The sequence below is a fragment of the Calypte anna genome, chromosome 5A (genome assembly GCF_003957555.1).
Source record: "Calypte anna isolate BGI_N300 chromosome 5A, bCalAnn1_v1.p, whole genome shotgun sequence".
Classification (NCBI taxonomy): Eukaryota; Metazoa; Chordata; class Aves; order Apodiformes; family Trochilidae; genus Calypte; species Calypte anna.
In genome coordinates this window covers 34,496,444-34,509,950 of record NC_044251.1, presented here as the reverse complement: position 1 = coordinate 34,509,950, position 13,507 = coordinate 34,496,444, and positions in this window count along the sequence as shown.

Below are 13,507 nucleotides of genomic sequence, written 5' to 3'. Positions count from 1 at the left end.
CCTCTTCATTTCAGTCAATTGGCAATAGTCTGTAGCAAATCCATACTCATTTGACTGGAGTAAAAACACAAGCAACACAAGCTCTTTCACCCTGGGCAGGATTTCCCACCCCCCCTGACAAAGCTTTCTCTCAGTAACTGCAGAGTGAGGATTCAGCTGCTCTGACATTCACTGCCCTGCAGACACCTCCACCTCAGTACATTGCTCCAGTGTCCCTGTATCATCAATGTCACTGCTACCTACAGTGCTAACACCGTGCAGGTCACTGACTAAAATATGCCACTAAAATGGGGGCATTTGTGGAGATCCATCAGGTCTTTTCTGTAGCATACCCATTCCTTCACTGAGGCCATTAATTTGCCAAAAGTGTCCTCTTTTTTATGATGTCAGCAAGACCTGTACTGCAGGAAACAACCTCAGACAAAATCATTTTACAACATGCTGTCAGTTTTGGACTGTGCTGGTGCCATCACTGTGCCACTAGCCTGTGGCAAACTGAGCCATGTCCCCAAGGGTAGTTTTTAACCAGAACCCTCAACCTGGAGAGAATCTTGTCTCAAGCTGGATTATTATCCTCCTCCTTCTTTCTACTCCCCTGTAGCCCTGCTGCTCTTGACAGAGGTCTGGTGACCAACCACAACATTTAGCAACCAGTTTTTGATTCTCTTTCTTGCTTTACCTGTCAATAGTGACCTATGGTTGATGCAGCTGTATGAAACTCACAGAAGATCATACAGGGCATGTTTCGTTTGCGTTGACTAAATAATTATACCGTTTAGTGAGTTCCATAAAGCAGTGGGAGACTCACTGAACAGCCAGCTATTTATGAATAAATGTATCTATTCAGTGGGGGAATTGCCTAAAACAATGGGCTGGCAGTGGCTGGTAATTTAAAATGCAGCAGGCAGACTGTTGCTCACATTAGTAACCTACGAGACACATCCCTGAAATAGCACAATCAGCTCCAACCAGCTCCTTGGGAATTACTGAACAATTTGTGGCCTGCTTTATTCTTAGAGGAACTTGCTATTAAGATTCTATTGCATCTGTTTTCTTTATTTACATAAATCTGGTAACTCTAAGTGGCTATAGATTCCTTTAAAGTATATGCTTTTCATTTACAGAAAGCCACATACAATCAGTTCTTAATATTTTTTTACTTTGGGCTCCTGATAACGTAATATTATTTAACAGTCCCATACTTTGCGATTTGTTTCATTATTTTTTGTAATTTCTTTTCATCTCTGATGTTCAACAGATTCTTCTCACCAATTAATTTGGACCAAAACTGCATGCATTTCCCTTGACCAGACTGTGCCTTGTCCTAATCATGCGATGCTTATATCATGCCCTTAATTTTGCAAATACCATCTGTTGTGCCACAGACACTGTAATGATGGGCTGTGTTTATACAGCGGCCTTTTTTCTAATGAAGAGCTACACGGAAAATGGAGGTTAAATTGTATATTTGAAGTGGGAGGTGTACGTTTGAAAAGCAGTTCAGTAGATCCTCCTCTGGCCTTGACTAGAAATGGAAGTTGCTTCAATAAATGCAATGAAAGGTGCAAATTTAGATCAACATCTCCAAACATGAACTTGAGTATGATCACAAAAAAACAAACAAACCAACCAAAACCCAAGCAACACAAAACACACAAAAAAGTGCAACTGAAAACCTGTTTTTCCTTCTTTGTAGTTAAATAAGACTTTGTCTGCTGGAGGATATGAACATAATCTTGAAGTGCCTCATGCAAATTTTCCATTTCCAGCCCTGAATGGAATAAAAATTATCTCAGAAACACTAGGAAGAAAATTAGCTTTTAAATGCACAGCTAAAATGTGGACTGGAACAGAGTAAGTAGATGACCTCCAATGGCCAGTGGGGAGGATGACAGTCAGTCAGAGCAGCCAGCTAAGGCTAAGCCATCCTCTCACTGTTTGCCATGGGCACAAAGAAGAAACAAACTGGCTGTTACCCAAGAATAAATTTTTTCAAGAGATTTGAGGTGTTCTGGGGTGTGTTCTGGGTCTTTTTTATATTTTCAAGTGCTTCAGGACTTCTCTGCTATATTCAGAGAAGATGAGAAGGAAGCTGGTTTTACTGCTTCTTCCACATCTGATTTCATTTCACCCTTTCCCATGAAAAAGTGACAAGTTTTAGGATATGTTCTGTATGCTAAACTGCACCTGAGCTCCAACTAGCTTTTTGAGAGGGTTTGGCTGGTGCAATGTCTTTGTGGTCCAGGAATTTTCACACTGACTCTTTTACAAGACTGCTGTAAACAATGATTCCTCAATTTCACTTTCCTCAGTAAACCAGTGTTTAGATGTTTAATTAGGAAGCGAACCATATAATCAACCTTCTGCAGATATAGCTACACAGTGTAATCTGTCTTGTTCAGCTTCTTTGCATGCTGCTGGAGTACCAGCAAATGCTGAATTTGTCAAAAATATTGTGGCTCAAATGGCAATTTGCCCAAGGATTCTTCAATTAATAAGTACAAAGCAGCAGAAAGTCTGCGCACTGCACAGGCTCTGCTGCACATCTAACATAGTGGTTTCACCCTGTTTTGTCAGGAAACCAGCTCCCAATAAATCAGGCAGAAATACAAGTGACAATAATAATGAACTAAATTTATGGTTTTGGTTTTAATGTTTTTGCATTATTTCACAGAATCATAGGATTGTTTTGGTTGGAAAAGACCTTAAAGATCACCGAGTCCAGCCATTAACCAACAAAAGTCCAACAAAACCCCATGTCCCTAAGAACCACATTTATAGGTCTTTCAGATACCTTCAGGGATGGTGACGATCACTCTCCAATCTAAACCCCCCCTCCTGCAACTTGAGGCCATTTCCTCTTGTCCTAGCACTTATTATTTGGAACGCAAACGCCTCCCATGCTACCACCTCCTTTCAGGTAGCTGTAGAGAGAGAGAAGGTACTTCTCAGCCTCCTTTTCTCCAGACTAAACAATACCAAATCCTTCAGCAGATCCTTGTAGGACTTGTTCTTCAAGAGGACCTTCACCAACTTTGTTGCACTTTTCCAGACATGCTTCAGCACCTCAATGTCCTTTTTTTTGATGAGGGGCTTAACACAGAGCACAGGTATTCAAGGTGCAGCCTCAGCAGTGCTGAGTAGAGGGGGACATTCAAGTCTATTGCATTCTTGGTCAGTGGTCTGGAGCTCACCTGCCGGGCAGTTGGAGATACAGACAACAGGAGAAATAGGTATAGTGCACATCAGAAGTGTAATAGAAATATGGAGGTGCCTTTGTCAAATAGACTTTGCAGTCCCACAGCTCTTTGCCTAAGGAGTAAGGAGAGGTAAGTCTGAGTCAAAGCAGATGCTGGCTGGTAGTGGGATCCTTGGAAGGGCAGTGAACTGGAAAGAGCAGGAATAGAGGAGTATTTCTGAATGCTCAAGGTGGAAATCTCTTCTCCTGGTGCTCTTCACACAAGCAGGGGAAGAAAGAGTTGAGTTCAGAGGGTGAAATAAACTCTCTTCTGAAAAATCTCTCCTCCCCATCATCAGCAAAGGGAGCCAGGGAATATTGGCCTCACACAAGTGTTTGCAGTGGCTTTGTGAGCATCTGGCAACAAATGTCCAAACTTGCCATATGTGAGAGTCCAAATATTTTCAAGTGCAGGTGCAGACCCCTCTACAGTGGGAGTCTGGATTCCTGTGCTGAAAGCCATAGTCACTTATATCCATCTCCCTGGGTCCTGCTAAAGTCTAAAGCTGCAAAAGATGTATTCGTTGCATTTTCATCCCCATCTCTTTAGCTTGCAATGGTGCAGTGACAGACTACCATTAACATCTCTGATCTGATCAAAATAGTGTTTTTTTAATACAATTTCTGCTCAGTTTATCCCAAACCTCCTGCCAGTCCCAGGCCAGGGAGGTTGTTGCAGAAGATTCCACTTTCTCCCATTACTTATAGTGAATGAGGAGGTGCACATCTGTCAGAATGACACTTCAGGAGTGCCTTCAGAGACACTTCTTTGTTATTTTGGTTTTGGCAGCCCTCAGTTCCTTCATGCCACAATCATTTTAACCACTGACACCCTAATCTTTTTTGACACTTGCACTTCTTTGCTGCATTCAGGCTGCAATGAAACATGAAGTGTTTCCCAGGCTTCCATTGCAGCGTGTTCAGAAGTGTTTGTTCCCTGTCCTGGAGGAGGCAGAGCTGCTGTATCCATGTGTGGGTATGTCTCTGAACCTGGGCTTCATGGACCTGGGTCAAACCAGGGCAAACAGCAAGGGAACAAACTGAGGAAACTTCCTTTGCCTCCTGGTCACCCAAGAGGCTTCTGGTGCACAAGAACTAAAGGCAACAGATGAAACAAAGGGCTCAAACAAGCTGTGCCACACCAGCAGCTGAGCAAGTGGCTGCACATCATGGGTCCAGAGTAACAGCTCATGTGTGCTCTCCCCAATCATGGCAATGGGAGGTAATTCAACTTACCTACACTACTCTGAGTGAGCTACATCAGGTCATGTTGTTGTACATCTCTTGCACATCAGGAACGCTTACACAGACTGTTCCAGAACTCCCCTAATGTGCAGTAGGGTTTTTAGATGTCATCAGAATGCCCATTATTGTGCCCATGTAGTTCTGGAATACAGAAAGATTAAATGAGTTTATACATCCTGTGGAAGAAAACGTTGGAGACTGACTTGGAAAGCAGGCAAACTGCACACTTGAAAGTGGAATAGAATTAGATGTCCAGGGCAATATCTGAGCATGCAAGATTACATGGGTGTTCCAGTCAAATGGCATTCAAGCTATTTAATAAGCCAATCAATTTTTTTTGGTCTTGGACTCAGAAATTAAGAATTAGAGATTGACAGATTTTTTTTTAAGCCCAGAAAGATCCATATTGTTTGATTGCCTCCATGACACTGACTCTCACTGAGCAAAATACCTGATGTTTTACCAAAACATGATTTCCCAAAAGGTATCTAAACATCATTTGTAGCAGAAAATAATTGTGAACTCCCAAGGCCCAATTCCCCACTGCTGTGTAATTACTGATGCCTATGTAATACAATATTGATTTGTCAGTGTCTTCCCACTCTCATTTTGCACAGATGCTAATGACTTACAAAATATAAAACACTGGAGAAACGGCTCCAAAGTCTTAACAAGAGTCAATCACAGTTCAAAGGTCCATAATTCCCTTATCTCCATATTTATTTGAGGAGTTCGTTCCCCACAAGCCCCATGGAAATGAATGTGACCTGACAGTGGGAATGTTCCATATTCAAAGCCATTCAAATCAGATGTAACCTGCACCACCCCTTGCTGCCTTATCCACCACTTGCTGTCAGCAGTTTTCCTGCTGGGTTTGTAGACCATGGCAGAAGCACCAAACAATCAGATGTTGCTCTGGAGATCAGGAATGCAGAGATTCTTTCCAATTGGACAGCCCTTTTAAAGATCCCAGTGGTCCTGTCAATCAGTGTTTACTTTTAATGAGCCCAATTAGGTCTATGTCTCCAGTGCAGGATTATGAGGATTTGAAAAGGGTCAATTTGTAATAGTCCTTGTGGCGGTCACTGCTACCTGTAACATTAATGAAGATTTATTAAATTAACAACACATGGTTTTTCAGTGATCCAAAATTCACACACACAGTTAATTAAGGTTGGATTCTATACATGCACCAGCTTGGGGAGCTGCTTATATCATACGTGTTCAGAATTGATTAACTATAGACTTGGAATATTCATCCAGAACTTTGCTGTCTCTATAATCAGGGTTGTTCCTCATAAAATCTTTTTAAAACTCAGTGAGACTCCGCCTGGATTTAAACTAGAGACTCCACAAAATGTTTTTTTTCTTTAAATATTGTAAAGTCCTCAGAGAGGAGGTAAGGCTTCTGCAGAAAGCTTTTTAGGGGCCTGAATGGGAAATCAATTTCATTTTTTAGCATTTATTTTCCTCCCTCAAGACTTCAATTAATGCATAACACAATAGTAAACTACTTCAGCAAAATCACTCAAGCATTAAGAGAAGAAATGTCACCATAATACTTCAGGGAGGAATATCCACGTAATCAACCAGCCTATTAATTACATCTTTTGCTCCCATTTTATCACCTTAAACAATATAGCTCAGTCAAGAAGGCCTAAGTGTTTTTATACTATTTAAGGTTATAACCAAGGGAAAAGTTCAAGTCAGATGTGTGATCTGGACAGGATATCTAGTAAATGTTTAACATTTAAGAATATGTCTTCATTCAGCAAGGAGAATTCAAAATACCTGAACCTCTAGAATTTCTTATCTCCAACTGCACATGGATAAAAGGTTGTCTGATTCTGCTGAGATGCAGTATCTGGGTATTTTGGAAATTTTGGGAACAGCTCTCCAATTTATTGGAAATTTTAGTTTTGTCCTGGGCAAGCGATTGTCTCCATTCTGCCAGAGGTGGATTAGGATGGTGTAAATAGATTTAATCTGGTTTGGGTGGCTGTAGCAGTTTGGACTCTACTAATAGCATGCCTGCTGGAAAGAAGACTCTTCCAATATCTATCCAACTCAAGGTATTTCCATGCTTCTCGCATTACTGGCATTACAACCAAGCATAAATCTTAATGTATTTTCCACCTGAAGCATTGGGTAGGTTTTCAGTAAGTAAAAACCCCATCCCTGAAATTATAATTTTAAGTGTCTGATTTAGAAAATGCAAACTTGCCTGTGTATCGAATCTACTGCTGGGAACATATCCTCAGTCTCTGTTACCCTCAATACTCCTTCCTATAAAAGGGAAGTGTAGTAAGACCTCTGTACCTGGCTGCTATATGGACAAATACATGAAAGATCATGAGGCTCCTTGGTTACTATTACAATGGATGCCATACAAATAAATGAGACAGACACCAGGCTGCTCTGCCATGCTGCTTTATGCAAACCATGAGAACAGGGCTTAGCTGGGGGTTCAGGTGGCTCTGGTGTCCCATTAGGTGGGTACCCTGCTGCCTTTCATTTATAGGAATGAGGAGCTGTACTCCTCCTGTTTCAGGTCTGACTTGTTGAACCTGCTCCTTGCCCCTGTGCCCCCCTCCCCGATGCTCATGCTGGGTAATTGCTTCACAGATGAAACCAAATTGTCTCAGGAAGGTGAGGCAGCCAGGAGGCAACGTTGCAAGAACAGCATGGCAGGGTCTGGCTCTGGGAACAACAGGAGGACACTTTTTAAAATAATGGTGACGATTTTGAATAATAATGAAGTTTCCTCTGTTCCCCAATGATTTCAAGCAAGTGGGGATGCTAGCTGGGCAAAAGGAGATCATCAGATGTTTAGCTAAAATCACTGGAGATATTCATCCCATTCCAGCCATGAGTGTCACCAGAAGCCTAGTAAGTCCCACATGCCCTCTCCTCCCCTTCTCACTGGAGCAGGTTGCTAACCCTGCACTCCAACAATGGTTTGGGGGACAAGATATTGACCTGAAATGTGGCAGTGGGCTGAGTCTTGGTCCCTCAGAAACCTGCTATCGAGGCCTGTGAAAGTCACGTCCACCTATTCAGGCACCGAACTTCTTGAGAAAGTGTGTCCACTGATGTCACTTTTCTGCTGATGGTTTATTTGTTATCCCTGGGGTTAGCTGTGAGGGGTAAGGCTTTAGACAGTTTCATTGAATATGAAACTTTGTTTTTTTGGTGCTTAGTTTTCCAATGGTAGTAATAGTATTGTCACATCTGGCTGGACAGTTGTAAGACATGCACATTAAAGATTTCAAGATGCTCATATGCTATTTTTATGAAAACCATAAAAGCACTGAGAGAGATGAAGTGATACCAATGTGAGCAAGACAACAAAGATATACCCTTGACTGATTGCTTTTTTTGTCTAACAATAATGTACACAATCATTACCAACCAAATAACAAAGATTGTGGAAGCTGCCATGGAATTAGATACTTTTTCAGTGCAATTCAATTATGAGGAATTGATCCAGTGCTGGTTCCTCTGATTAGCATATAAAGGTTAAGGCTCTGTGTTCAAGATCTTGTGCTGTTTCTAGCCTCCTGTGTGCCTGTTCTCAAATCATTCAGGCCCCTCTGTGCCTTTAAGATCCTGTGTGCCTGTTCTCAAATCATTCAGGCCCCTCTGTGCCTTTAAGATCCTGTAAGTGATCAGTGAGAGAGAAAGTACTGAAGTCCTTAGACAGCTATTGCACAATAAACTCTATGGATGGGTCACAGTCCTGTCTCTTGCTGGTTTGTTGATACTTGTTTTGTGACACCAGAGTTGGGTGATGCAGAAGAGTGTGACTTGTGACTAGGCTGAACCCAGAAGAGATTTTGGCCTATGTGCTTTGATAAAGAGATGTGTCACTAGTGGGTGATGTCTTCCTTCACCTGGTTTGCTTAGCAGTGTGAACTGGTGGAATGGAGACTGACCCATAGCCCAGCCACAACTTTGGCTTTGCTTGACCCAGAGGAGCCCCTCATAGGTTACAAAGGTTTTATGGGGTGTTTCTTTGCCTTGTTGTTCTTCTCTTATTCACATGCTCAAGGTGGACTGAGGTTTGTGCTGATGAGGGAAGGGATTGTGGACCAGCCAAACTTCTTTGCTCCTGGCCAAGCTGGGGAAGCGCAGACCAGGGGCTGGGGCTCTGTTTGCAGGTGTCCAAAGGAACTGCTCCCCATGGAGGGACAGTGTCTGAGGGCACCCCCCTGAACTACTTTGTGTGGCTGTACATGTGCTTCAAGACCTATTATTTGGAGAGGAGAACTGCAGATGTAGGACCCACTGTCCCACTGGGTGCACCAGAAGAACTTCCAGTATGCAGGAGGAACAACAGCTCTCCTCCACAGATGCACAGGATGGTGGGGATGTATGGGTTGACATTGTCCTAGAGTCACCCTCCAAACAGAAGCGACAATCTTTCTTTCCACTCAGAGAGAGAAAGAGGATCCCAGAAATGGGAGAGAAAAAGACTTGTTTTTATTCCTTATTAGCTACAGCTAAACTGCTGCCAAATGCCTGTGCAAGAGGGAGTTTTTGTGCAAACCATTGGTTTTGTTTTCTTAGTGAAAAGCAAGCAAACAAAACCTGACCTTGGTGGTTGGAAAGCAGTATGAAAGTGCTTTAGAGTAGCCTCATCTCCCCTTGCTGGTGTCTGGTGGTTATTGCAGCCCTGCCTTTGTTTCTGTGGTCAGAGTTTGCACTGCTTTCCTGCTACAGGTTTGCAGGATTTTCCAAGTATTGCCAGAGAAATAATTACGTTTTCTGTCTGGATGCTTATGAAGCTAAAACTGAGCTTTACTCTTTTTATGGGGTTTAGCTAAATAAATGGATTTTTTTTTCTGAAAGGCTTTCAGTCATACTTAACACCTGCTTTCAAGACTTATTACAAAGTGGTTCCAGCATAGCTGTAGTTTTGTTTTATTCCTCTTTCCCCTGTGATCTTTCCCTGTGGTAGAGGAAGAAACAAGTACTCACATGTATCTCAGCTAAAGGTTGCTTTGGGAATGGCAGAGATTTACCCTTTCCAAATATCTCTCTCCCATGAACTGTCTGCCCCAGGTTCTGAAGATTTGAGAAGCCAGAGCCACGATGGCATCATGCTAAGCACAGGGCATTGGTTCCCTGTCACACCCACACATCCCAGAGCCTGTTCAGAGCCACATCCACACTTGTCAATGTATGAGGACTGGAATCTCTTCATAAAGTAATTTTTTTCCTATTTATCTTTGAATAAGCTTTGGAAATTATTTTCCTCACCTTTGAATTATTTCTTGGCACAAGATCCATGCTTCTGGGTCTCTGGATAAAGAGCCATGTCTGAATTTACTGCCCTCTCTGACTTTAACCTGCTGTTCAAGGCTACAGTGATTGAACACTGGCTTGCAAACCCAGCTCCTATATTTTTTATATCATATAACTTTTGCTGGTATTTCCCTAATGGCCTGGGAATGGGCATATTTTTTTTCCAGTGAAATAACCACCCATTTATATATTTCTCTTGAGAGACAGCATGATCTGACATTGCATTTAACCCACAGCAAGATATTTAGTTTGTTGAATGGGTACTAAGAGGGGACAGACATGTAACACAATTCATAATAGACAGTAATTTAGCAAGTAAAACACAGCTCATCTTGGAAATGCAGTGGCATTGAAACAAAGGTGTTTTCAGTCCCTTCTTTCTTTTCTTCTACTGCATAACACTTCCATGCAATTTATACAAATAAACTCAATATACCTGCTAAACCTTATAATTAACAAATCAGTATGAGACAGGATCAATAAATAAAGATTGTTTCTGTACTGTTTGGGGGATGAAGCAAGGAAAGGCATGATCACACGGATAAAATCAGGGCTGTTAGCTTTGCTTCATCTCACTGGATTCAGGATAAGAGCCTGGATTTCAGCTTATGTTGCTCAACTGAGTAGACACTCTTGGTATGTACTGAAATCTGAAAATCTGTGCCAGTGTGATTTATGGGTCAGACAGGCATGTGGCTCCCAGCACTGCATTCACACCTTCCACAGCAACCCCCTGCAACCCTTTCTGAGACAGATGTCCAAGAAGCTGTGGAGCTTCCCAGACTCCTCATGGGAAGTATAAATCAGCATCATGCAGAAATAGGACTCCCAAATGTGATCCAAAAGCCACTGAAATCTCCAGAATATTTCTGTTCCTGGATTGAAATCTCCCACTAATGTCATTACTCTCTACTAAACGAGGAAAATGGAAAAGTGAAGATGGCATTTTATGCATCAAGGTCACAAATGTCAGACAGCTCTCAGCATCTTAAGTAGCACTGTGAGGTAATTTTGTTCTTTTCCAGACAAAAGTATAGGTGAAATGCATCATGCCACAGACTCCCTCCTGCCACTCAAGGTGAGTTTTGATTGAGAAGTGAGACAAGATGCTCTGTACCTCAGGCAGAACAATCATCAGGGCACATAGGGAGGGGGCATCACATCTGACCTGAGCAAAATTAAGAGCAAGGGACAGAAATTGGGAAGACTTTGCTGGACTGACTCTATGGCAACTCTCACACACCATGATGGCTTCACCGACCCTGGTCTGACTAAACATGGTCCTTTTTGTCAGGACTGTCATCCTCACAGCCTCCTGATTCTTACATCAATACAGCAGAAGGCATTTTGGAAAAAAAATATTTTGTGTTTGTTAAACAATTGTTTTCTTATTTTTTTTCAGAAGTGAACCATCTATGCTATGATTGGAAGCATCAGAAAATCTATATCACTGTGTAGCTTCATGTTTGTGTTCAGGATGAAATTATAGTAGATCAATTTATGTCATGTTAGTTCAAATAAAACTGAACAGAGTTCCAAAAAAAGAAAATAAAACATGTAAAAAAAACTGTGTTGGGTTCAACATTTTCTATCTAGGGAATTTCTGTATAGAAAGTTAAGCTCCCTCTAAAACTTTTCAGGAGAATAACTTATTTGACTATACCAAATTTATAAATTTATTGATCACATGAATCATCAAGCTCCTGACAAGTCAATCCTCTCTGCTTTCTTCCACCCTAATTATGGATGGAAGTCAGGGTGAATCTTTCAGTAACTTCCATCATCTTTGTATCAAACACTGATAAGAGTTGGTCACTGATAATGAATCTGGCACAGAGAGGTTATGTCTGGCCCAGGTATCCTACCTAATACCAGGGTAAAATGAGACACAGAGCTGACACCCCACAGTAAACTTGTTCTGAGCAATTATAAATACAGAGAAGCCAGATAGTGCAGATGCTTGGAAATGCTTGTTTTGTGGCCTCAAGGGAGATTGGTATCTTAAAGAAAATGGTTTCTGTGGCCAAAGAGCAGCCTGTTAATTGTAGCACATTATGACTTGATAATGGAGCGATTTAAAAGTGTGACTACAGCAACCAGGAATTTCTGTTTTGCACCAGACCATTTAAAAGACCCTGCCTTTGTGTAGGGCATCAAGACTTTTCCGTGTCACATTCTATTTCCGTTTCTTATTAAGAGCAAAATTGATTTGATGTGCCAGGGGCTTTCCATTTGCATTTCAATTACAGATTTCAGTGGCTTCTTAGGCTTTCCAGGATTTTAAAGGACTAGTATTTCTTATAAAATACTCTGAAATCAAAAATTTAGGGTCTGAGGTGGAATGAAGTTCATTAAAAATAAAGCTTATCACAAGGATTTTCATTCCCACAGTTACATTCACCGATGATTGCCTTTATTTCCATTGTTTATTAAATAAGCAAAGAACATGCCATTGCTAAGCTGAAAAACACTATCTGTGAACAGATTATTTGTATGACTTGCATGTCTTAAATTCTTCATTCACCCCAGCACTGTAGTGAAGTCCCTGGAGGCTGCAGGAAAAGCAGGGTAAAGAAGCTGATAAAGGAGATAAATCCAGATGGGGATGTGAGAGTTTGGACCAGGGAGGCAGAAAAGTTTGCTTCAGCCTCAGATTCCCAGACCCCCACCTTAGCTGTGATTCCCAGGAACAGGAACCCAAAACTGAGGTAGAATTCCTGGATCTCTCTGGCACAATTGCATTCACAAAATTTCATAATAAAAATTTGGGATGATTTTGAAACAATTCAACAAATCTTCCCATCCCTCCTCTTACACTGAGCACATCTTCATGCTGGGTAGAAGCTGTGCATGTGAATCAAATCAGAGATTTTTCTCTGCATTTTTCTGTGCCAAAGGAGGAGGCCCTTTGCTCCCAAAGAAAAAACTGAAGATGCAGCTGATTAAGTCAATACTGCAATTTATGGCTCTGTCTTCACAGAACTGAGCAGAATTTTAGCAATCATTTGTTTCTCCAGAAGGGATCTCTTTACCCAGACTTATTTAATTTTTGCAATATAGCTGTAGATTGTGCACTTTGGGGACTCCTCTCAATGCTACCAGCACTTTCCTTCATGCCATGCACTCTCCCAGTGGGGTCCCCATAGGCCAGCTTTCCTTGCTTTCCCTGCCCCTCTTCTGGATGAGAAAATGCAGGAAATACAGCTTCCTGAGAAGCAGAAATGGATTTCCATCCAGTCCACAATTCTCTTTACAGTTTCCATGTACTGCACTTGCTCTTTCCTACCGCTGGAAATGCAATAATTACCCTGCCTGCAAGAAATGGGGTTTACGACTTACATTTATGATAAAATTATAGAGCTGTTGCAATGAAATATTCCATCAATACATTAAAACAAAGCAAAATCAGTGTGGTAGTAAAAAACTCCTGTTGTTCCTGTTTCACCCCTGGTTTTCTTTTGTGGGGTTTATTTAGTGACTTTATTAAAATATTTCTGTTATAATACTGGTTTTAATGCTATACTGTTTTTATAATCGTGTAATTTTTATTGTAACATCACCTTCAATTTAATATCTCTTTCTATTATACTTGAACTGCTACTAAAATGGAATTGCTGTTGTAATGGATGTAATACTCTTGTAGGAAGCTTTAAGAGCCATTACTACTACATAATTATGAAAGAAAAAACAGAAAATGGCACAAGGAAGAGGCAAATG